Source organism: Arachis hypogaea, chromosome 13, assembly GCF_003086295.3.
Source record: "Arachis hypogaea cultivar Tifrunner chromosome 13, arahy.Tifrunner.gnm2.J5K5, whole genome shotgun sequence".
NCBI lineage: Eukaryota > Viridiplantae > Streptophyta > Magnoliopsida > Fabales > Fabaceae > Arachis > Arachis hypogaea.
This window is the reverse complement of record NC_092048.1, coordinates 48590000-48600059: the sequence shown is the minus strand read 5'-3', so window position 1 is coordinate 48600059 and position 10060 is coordinate 48590000. Positions and strand designations below refer to the sequence as shown.

The 10060-nt window shown below is 36.6% G+C and overlaps 1 non-coding gene across 1 annotated transcript; it reads left to right on the top strand.

Moving 5' to 3' along the window:
• Window positions 1-2227: 2227 nt before the first annotated feature.
• On the top strand, window positions 2228-2335 carry LOC112739996 (small nucleolar RNA R71). The gene has a single exon (XR_003170929.1). It is a non-coding gene; the product is annotated as a small nucleolar RNA R71 (small nucleolar RNA).
• Window positions 2336-10060: the final 7725 nt, after the last annotated feature.

Genomic DNA, 10060 nt, shown 5'->3' with positions numbered 1-10060 from the left:
TCCTCCTCATCCTCTCTGGTTTCGGCCACACCAAGGATGGTAATGGCTTTGCACTCTCTTTTTGGATTCTCTTCTGTATTGCTTGGGAGAGTACTAGGAGGAGTTTCAGTGACTCTTTTACTCAGCTGGCCCACTGATAAACCACTATTTTATGGTTTATCTTGTACTCAATTGAGTGGTTTTTATTAACTCTTTACCCACTTATTCATACTATTTACATGGTTTTATATTTCCTTCCTAATTATGTGCTTTGATTGAAAACATGCTTCTTTGATCTTATATTTGCTTATTATTAATCCTCTCTTATTACCATTAGATGCCTTGATATGTGTGTTAAGGGATTTCAGAGATTATAAGGCAGGAATGGCTTGGAGGATGGAAAGGAAGCATGCAAAAGTGGAAGAAATACAAGAAGTTGGAGAAATTGCTAAGCTGTCCAGCCTGACCTCTTCGCACTCAAACGGCTATAACTTTAGCTACATAGGTCCAAATGACGCGGTTCTAGTTGCGTTGGAAAGCTAACATCCGGGGCTTCGATTTGATATATAACATAATATAGTTTCCTTGATGCTAGGCGACGCGACCGCGTGATCCATGCGGCCGCGTCGCAGTGACGAAAAACCAGCGTGGCAAAATTCGAAACCAGCAAATTCTGGACTGTTTTTGACCCAGTTTGCGGCCCAGAAAACACAGATTAGAGGCTATAAAGTGGGGGAATGCATCCATTCATGGAGAGGCTCTCATATTCACAATTTTAGGAGTAGATGTAGTTTTTAGAGAGAGAGGTTCTCTCCTCTCTCTTAGGATTAGGATTTAGGACTTCTCTTAGTTTTAGGAGTGACTCTCAATCCCAGGTTCTTTATTTTTATTATTTAGTTTATGAACTCTTCCATGTTACATATAATTTTCTTAATTAATGTTATTTGAGGTATTTCAATTTATGATTGCTGTTATTGTTGCTTTACATCTGAAGGCATTTTTATTCCAGTAGATTTACTTTCTTCCCTTTTGGTTTTGGTTAAGAAATCAGTAACTCAGGAGTTATCCAACTCAGCAGCATAATTGTTAATTGTTATCTTGCCAATTGAATTGAACTTCAATAATCCCAATCTTTTCTTAGGAAATAAATAGGATTCTAAGATCAAACTAATTAGTCCCTTGACTTTCCTTTACTTTAGTAAAGGTTGACTAAGTGGAATTAAGATTCAATTTTCATTATCATTGATAAGGATAATTTGGTCTGGACTTCCAATTTCTCTTACCTTGCCAAGAGTTTAGTTTACAGTTATTTATTTATTTTACTTGTCATTTAATTATATCTGTGCCCATTGCCCAAACTCAACATTCCACAAAAACACACTTTTTCATAATCAATAATAAGAACACCTCCCTGCAATTCCTTGAGAAGACGACCTGAGGTTTAAATACTCAGTTATCAATTTTAAAGGGGTTTGTTACTTGTGACAACCAAAACTTTTGTAAGAAAGGTTGATTGCTTGGTTTAGTAACTATACTTACAACGAGAGTTTATTATAACTTCTAAACCATCAATCTTCAGTTCTTCACCCACTTGTGCCTCCAAATTTCTAATGGAGGACCTTGTTTCATTCATGAAACTTAGAGTGGCCTTAGATAGATCAGAGGCTATATTTGCTAAGCTAGATGGATTCTGCTAAGAATTCTCTGTCTGTTGCTGAGTGGATGATGGAAAAGGCTTGCTATTGCTAAACCTGTTTCTTCCACCATTATTAAAGCCTTGTTGAAGCTTTTGTTGATCCTTCCATGAGAAATTTGGATGATTTCTCCATGAGGGATTATAGGTATTTCCATAGGGTTCTCCCATGTAATTCACCTCTGCTATTGCAGGGTTCTCAGGATCATAAGCTTCTTCTTCAGAAGATGCCTCTTGAGTACTGTTGGAAGCAGCTTGCAATCCATTCAGACTCTGAGAAATCATATTGACTTGCTGAGTCAATATTTTGTTCTGAGCCAATATGGCATTTAGAGTATCAATTTCAAGAACTCCTTTCCTCTGAGGAATCCCATTACTCACAGGATTCCTTTCAGAAGTGTACATGAACTGGTTATTTGCAACCATGTCAATGAGTTCCTGAGCTTCTGCAGGCATTTTATTTAGGTGAATGGATCCACCTGCAGAATGGTCCAATGACATCTTAGATAATTCATACAGACCATCATATAATATATTCAGGATGGTCCATTCTGAAAGCATGTCAGAAGGACACTTTTTGGTCAGTTGCTTGTATCTCTCCCAAGCTTCATAGAGGGATTCACCTTCTTTCTGTTTGAAAGTTTGAACATCCACTCTAAGCTTGCTAAGATTTTGAGGAGGTAAAAACTTGGCTAAGAAAGCCGTGACCAGCTTATCCCAAGAGTTCAAGCTATCTTTAGGTTGAGATTCCAACCATATTCTAGCTCTGTCTCTTACAGCAAACGGGAAAAGTATAAGCCTGTAGACCTCGGAGTCAACCCCATTGGTCTTAACAGTATCACATATCTGTAAGAATTTAGTTAAGAACTGAAAAGGATCTTCTGATGGAAGTCCATGAAACTTGCAGTTCTGTTGCATCAGAGAAACTAATTGAGGCTTTAGCTCAAAATTGTTTGCTCCAATGGCAGGGATTGCGATGCTTCTTCCATGTAAATTGGAATTTGGTGCAGTAAAGTCACCAAGCATCTTCCTTGCATTGTTATTATTTTCGGCCATGTTTCCTTCTTTTTCGAAAATTTTTGTCAGATTTTCTCCAGAGAGTTGTGCTTTAGCTTCCCTTAGCTTCCTCTTCAGAGTCCTTTCAGGTTCAGGATCAGCTTCAACAAGAATGTTCTTATCCTTGTTCCTGCTCATATGAAAAAGAAGAAAACAGAAAAGAAAATATAGAATCCTCTATGTCACAGTATAGAGATTCCTTTATGTGAGTAGAAGAAGAAGAGAATAGAAGAAGAAAAATTCGAACACCAAGAGGAAAAGAGGGTTCGAATTTTGAGATGAAGAGAAGTGTTAGTAAATAAATAAATAATTAGAAGGAGATGAGAGGGAAGAATTCGAAAATTAAATAAATTAAAATAAAAATATTTTTATTTTTAATTTAAAATTAAGGTTAGAATTCAAAAATTAAGAAAAGGAACATGAAATTAAATTAAATTAAAATTTAAAACAATTAGTTAATCAAAAAGGAATTTTGAAAAAGAGGAAGGTGATTTTTGAAAATTAGAGAGAGAGAGAGTTAGTTAGGTAGTTTTGAAAAAAGATAAGAATCAAACAAGAGATAGGATTAGTTTGAAAAAGATTTGAAAATCAATTTTAAAAAGATAGGAAGTTAGAAAAGAAGTTAGAAAAGATTTTGAAATTGATTTTGAAAAAGATGTGATTGAAACTTATTTTGAAAAAGATTTGAAAAAGAAATTTAAAAAGATTTGATTTTGAAAATTAAAGTTGATTACTTGACTAACAAGAAACAAAAAGATATGATTTAAAAATTTAAAGATTGAACCTTTCTTACTAGGCAAGTAATAAACTTAAAAATTTTTGAATCAATCACATTAATTGTTAGCATTAATTTCGAAAATATGAAATAGAAATAAGAAAAAGATTTTGAAAATAAATTTTGAAAATTTCGAAATTATGAAAGAAAAAATGAAAAAGATTTGATTTTTGAAAAAGATAGAATTTTTAAATTGAAAATTTGATTTGACTCATAAGAAACAATCAAAGATGGGAGGAGCCACAAGGATTTAATCAACCCTCATGGCAACAACCGCCTCCAATGGACTATCAACAACCACCATCATATGCCTATGAACATCCTCAACACAACTTGGGACCACCATACTCACAAGCCCTTTTCCACCATTCACCTCCATATGACCCTAACCCTCATCCACCATACCAACCACCTTATAAACCAAATGAACCCTCCTATCTACCCCAAACCTCTATGGAGAAAGCACTTGCCAATCTAAACTCTACTATACAAGCTCTCTTCACCCAAATCAGACCACCAAATACCTTCAACAATCAACCCTTAAGCTCTAGTGCACTTCCTTGTCAACCACAGAATAATCTCTCCATCCCATCACCACCATCCATGGAAGAGCACCCACATCCATCAATCCAAGAGCAAGATGATCCCAATTATGCTATTGATATGGAACAGGAAAGAAGGAATCATCTTCGCGAATCCATACTTCATAAAGAGCTAGAGGAGGCCCTACGGGTAAGGGTAGGAGAGACCCTTGAAGATGAAAGAATAGTTGAAAGGAGTTGTCATAGAAAGAAAAACATCGAGGATGAGTACGATTTTATACTTAAACAACTGGACAAAGCAACAATTATTAAAAAAGAAGAAGTGGTTGCGGACTTAAGAGATGCTGTACCTCCATTGGAAAGTCCAGTCACAGAGCCTCCTTCCACGGTGTTTGATGTTGATGTTGAGAAGAGCGTACAACCTCCAAGGCAGATCATGGTTGAAGATTTTGTAGAGGTTGATCAAGAGGTAGAAGATGTCAAAGAAGAGCACAAGGGAGTGGAGCTTGAAACCACCTTGCCAAAGTTGTTGGAAACCCCTCCCCCTAAGTTGCCATCATCCTTCACAACATTCAAGTGGGTAAAATTCATATCCCTTAGCTTTCTAATCCCACTTGAATATGGGCTACTGGAGACGGATGGTCAACTTAGAGCTCTTTGTGGCATTAAGAATAAGAGGAAGATGGCCAGTGGTAAGAATTGTCCTGCAAGGTTCATCATGGTTGGAAGCTTTAAGTTTAAATGCAAAGGTTGGTGTAAAGCTCAATTGAATGGGTCTAGGAAGTTATTTGGACGCTTCAGTGAGAATTCTAAAGCTAAACCACCCGGATGGAATCATGATAATCAACTTAAAAACGGGTGCAAAAGCAAGATTTGGGACCCCGGAATTCATCCCGGTAATCAACACTCTTGGGGCCTTGTAACTTGCTTTAACTTACTTGAAGGCTTTCTGCGCCTAGTTTGGGACCCCGGAGGTTACTGGAATCACAAACATTGGTGGAGATTTCTGGATGAATACAAGCACAAGCCACCATAACAGAGAGCTCACCAAATGTCCAACTTAAGGACTTTAACTAAAAGTGCTAGGTGGGAGACAACCCACCATGGTATGATCGTTCCTTTTTTATTTTTTAGTTTTATTTATTTTCGAGTTTTATTTGATTTTATTGAACCTGGAGTTTTGAATCACATTCATATTAACACTGCATACTGCATAAAAAAATTTTTGAGCACACGACGCGATCTCATCAGCGACGCGTCCGCATCGCAAAGAGATGGGAGACAATATTAATATGAACAGAAAGTTACGCAGGAGCAGCGCTGGAGGCGTGCCAATGGCACAAATCGTTCCACGCAACTGCATCGCTGATACGACCGCGTCATATGGGAATAATGGCCTCCCACGCGACCGCGTGCCCCACGCGGCCGCGTGACCAAGATTTCGACGTAAAAAGGTGTATGGCCGAAAGTTGAGTTGGAATTAGGCTGGACTCGTGCTGGAAGCCCAAGCCCTACCACGCGACCGCATGCCCCACGCGGCTGCGTCATTTTAAGAAGAAGGCCACTCACGCGATCGCATCGACCACGCGACCGCGTCACCCTGGATTTTGGCAATACTGAGTTTTGAACAGAGAGTTGTGCGACCACGAGGCTGCACTTGCGCCACTAGCACAAATCGAGTCACGCGATCGCGTGCCCCACGCGTCCGCGTCACCCAACCTTATCGCGCACCACGCGACCGCGTCACCCACGCGACCGCGTCGCCAGCATCGCACAACCTATCCAGATTAGTGCCAATTTTCTTATCTTTTCTTTTCTGATCCTAATTTCTTCCTTCTCTCTCCTTTCTCACTTTCTTTTTTCTCACCCTTTTTCACTCTCATTCTATTTTATTTAATTTATTTACATACTTTCATTCATTGCATATTTTTATTTATTATTTTACCATTGGTGTTCAAATGTTCTTATTCAACTGTTACATCTTTTCTGGTATTTTCTTGGTGCTTAGTGACTTGTTTAATTCTAATTGGGTAATATTATTTAAATCAATGCTAATTTTTATAATACTGATATTCCTTTTGCATTGACATGAACTTACATTGTCTTTCATTACCCACTCTCTTCCCCATTGTTGCAAATTCTGCACCACTGGTATGCCATGACTTCTATTGTTTTCTCACTTACATGTTGAAGCTTCCATGTAAATGAGACCCTTATCATTTTGGCATTAACCCACCCATACCTAATTTATTTTCTATCTTTATTTTTGGGTTACTTTTTCTTTTCCCTCTTCTTTCAGGATGGCCACCCGGAAGGGAAGCGAAAAACGTTTACATGGGGAGACAAGACATGTCCATCTGCACAATCCTTGAAGAAGAGCGTCAGTTGGAACAACCCGTCCACTTGCACATCTCAGCATACACCGAGGACGGTGTAATCTTTAAGTGTGGGGAGGTCGATACCGATCTCCATGGGTTAGTACCTTTCTGTGTCAACACCAATGTTTAAATTTTCTTTATTAAATTAGTTGTTGCATTTGCATGTTTAATTGCATGTTTATTTGATTTTTACATTTAGTTACTGCTTGGTTAAAATAATAAGTTCCTTCTTAAGATCCTATTTTTGAAAATTTTCACTAATTTAAATAAATAAAAAAAATTTTAAAATTTTTATGTGTAAATTTTTTTGAAGTTGTATTTGGAACATGGTTTTTTGAGCCAAAGAACACACAACCTGTGAGATTTTGAGCTTATTTACATGGTTACATTATTTAACCATAAATTTTTATTCCTGTGTGTTTCCTTCTCTATGATTGTAATCTATATTTTGTTCCTATCTATATGTCCATTATTTAGTGTATTTACATGCTTGCATATGATTGAGGCCATTGTTTGATTCTAGCTCACTTATCCCAAATTACCCTACCTTTTACATCACCCTTGTTAGCCCCTTTGAGCTTCTAAATCCCTCATTATTTTAATAACCACATTACTAGCCTTAAGCAGAAAAACAAAATAAAAATTCCAAGTTGAATCCTTGGTTAGCTTAAGATAGATATTGTGTAAAATTTAAGTGTGAGAAATTTTATGGGAACATGGGATGATATGAAAAAAATAGGGAATTAAATTGAATAAGTTATTTGAAAATTTGGGAAGCATGCTCATGTGAAATCAAAATAATTAAATTACTATGTGCATTGAAGAAAAATATATTAAGTAATTAAATAAGGGAATACAAAAAAAAAAAAAGAAGAAGAAAAGAAAAATGAAAAAAAAAAATCCAAATGCAAAATAAAAAATATCAATGCACATGGGACAAAATTCAAAAATAAGTTTGATACATGAGCATGTAATACAAAAGTGGGAAAATTTTGGGTAGCTAGGTAAAGTATTTTTAAATTATATAAAGTATGTATATGTTAGGTGAGATCTTAGACTAATCAAGGATTCACTTTGTTAGCTCACTTAGCCTTATATATATATACCCTCACCCTTACCTTAGCCCCATTACAACCTTGAAAAGACCTCATGATGTTTGCATTGGTACATTAAATTTTTGTTGATTGGTTAGATGAAGAACAAGGTTTAGAAAGCATGACTAGAGAAGAGTAGAGTGAATAACCCTATACACTTGAGAGATTAGAGTGATATACACTTCCAGTGAGGGTTCAACGCTTAAATTCTATGTTCCCTGCTTTCATGAGCTGTCTTGTTACAAGTTTACTTGCTTTTTATTGTCTGATTTGAATTAGTGAAAATTGGTTTGTATTTATCTTGGAGAACTTATTTACTCTTAACCAAGTAAGTAAAAGCATTTAGCATGTAGTTGCATTCATAGGTTGCATTTCATACCATTCCTCTTCATCTTTATAGCTTCTCTTGAGCTTAGCATGAGGACATGCTAGTGTTTAAATGTGGGGAGGTTGATAAACCACTATTTTATGGTTTATCTTGTACTCAATTGAGTGGTTTTTATTAACTCTTTACCCACTTATTATACTATTTGCATGGTTTTATATTTCCTTCCTAATTATGTGCTTTGATTGAAAACATGCTTCTTTGATCTTATATTTGCTTATTATTAATTCTCTCTTATTACCATTAGATACCTTGATATGTGTGTTAAGTGATTTCAGAGATTATAAGGCAGGAATGGCTTGGAGGATGAAAAGGAAGCATGCAAAAGTGGAAGGAATACAAGAAGTTGGAGAAATTGCTAAGCTGTCCAGCCTGACCTCTTCACACTCAAACGACTATAACTTTAGCTACAGAGGTCCAAATGACGCGGTTCCAATTGCGTTGGAAAGCTAACGTCCGGGGCTTCGATTTGATATATAACATAATATAGTTTCCTTGATGCTAGGCGACGCGACCGCGTGATCCATGCGGCCGCGTCGCAGTGACGAAAAACCAGCGTGGCAAAATTCGAAACCAGCAAATTCTGGACTGTTTTTGACCCAGTTTGCGGCCCAGAAAATACAGATTAGAGGCTATAAAGTGGGAGAATGCATCTATTCATGGAGAGGCTCTCATATTCACAACTTTAGGAGTAGATGTAGTTTTTAGAGAGAGAGGTTCTCTCCTCTCTCTTAGGATTAGGATTTAGGACTTCTCTTAGTTTTAGGAGTGACTCTCAATCCCAGGTTCTTTATTTTTATTATTTAGTTTATGAACTCTTCCATGTTACATATAATTTTCTTAATTAATGTTATTTGAGGTATTTCAATTTATGATTGCTGTTATTGTTGCTTTACATCTGAAGGCATTTTTATTCCAGTAGATTTACTTTCTTCCCTTTTGGTTTTGGTTAAGAAATCAGTAATTCAGGAGTTATCCAACTCAGCAGTATAATTGTTAATTGTTATCTTGCCAATTGAATTGAACTTCAATAATCCCAATCTTTTCTTAGGAAATAAATAGGATTCGAAGATCAAACTAATTAGTCCCTTGACTTTCCTTTACTTTAATAAAGGTTGACTAAGTGGAATTAAGATTCAATTTTCATTATCATTGATAAGGATAACTTGGTCTGGACTTCCAATTTCTCTTACCTTGCCAAGAGTTTAGTTTACAGTTATTTATTTATTTTACTTGTCATTTAATTATATCTGTGCCCATTGCCCAAACTCAACATTCCCCAAAAACACACTTTTTCATAATCAATAATAAGAACACCTTCCTGCAATTCCTTGAGAAGACGACCCGAGGTTTAAATACTCGGTTATCAATTTTAAAGGGGTTTGCTACTTGTGACAACCAAAACTTTTGTAAGAAAGGTTGATTGCTTGGTTTAGTAACTATACTTACAACGAGAGTTTATTATAACTTCTAAACCATCAATCTTCAGTTCTTCACCCACTTGTGCCTCCAAATTTCTAATGGAGGACCTTGTTTCATTCATGAAACTTAGAGTGGCCTTAGATAGATCAGAGGCTATATTTGCTAAGCTAGATGGATTCTGCTCAGAATTCTCTGTCTGTTACTGAGTGGATGATGGAAAAGGCTTGCTATTGCTAAACCTGTTTCTTCCACCATTATTAAAGCCTTGTTGAGGCTTTTGTTAATCCTTCCATGAGAAATTTGGATGATTTCTCCATGAGGGATTATAGGTATTTCCATAGGGTTCTCCCATGTAATTCACCTCTGCTATTGCAGGGTTCTCAGGATCATAAGCTTCTTCTTCAGAAGATGCCTCTTGAGTACTGTTGGAAGCAGCTTGCAATCCATTCAGACTCTGAGAAATCATATTGACTTGCTGAGTCAATATTTTGTTCTGAGCCAATATGTTATTCAGAGTATCAATTTCAAGAACTCGCTTCCTCTGAGGCATCCCATTACTCACAGGATTCCTTTTAGAAGTGTACATGAACTGGTTATTTGCAACCATGTCAATGAGTTCCTGAGCTTCTGCAGGCATTTTCTTTAGGTGAATGGATCCACCTGCAGAATGGTCCAATGACATCTTAGATAATTCATACAGACCATCATAGAATATATTCAGGATGGTCCATTCTGA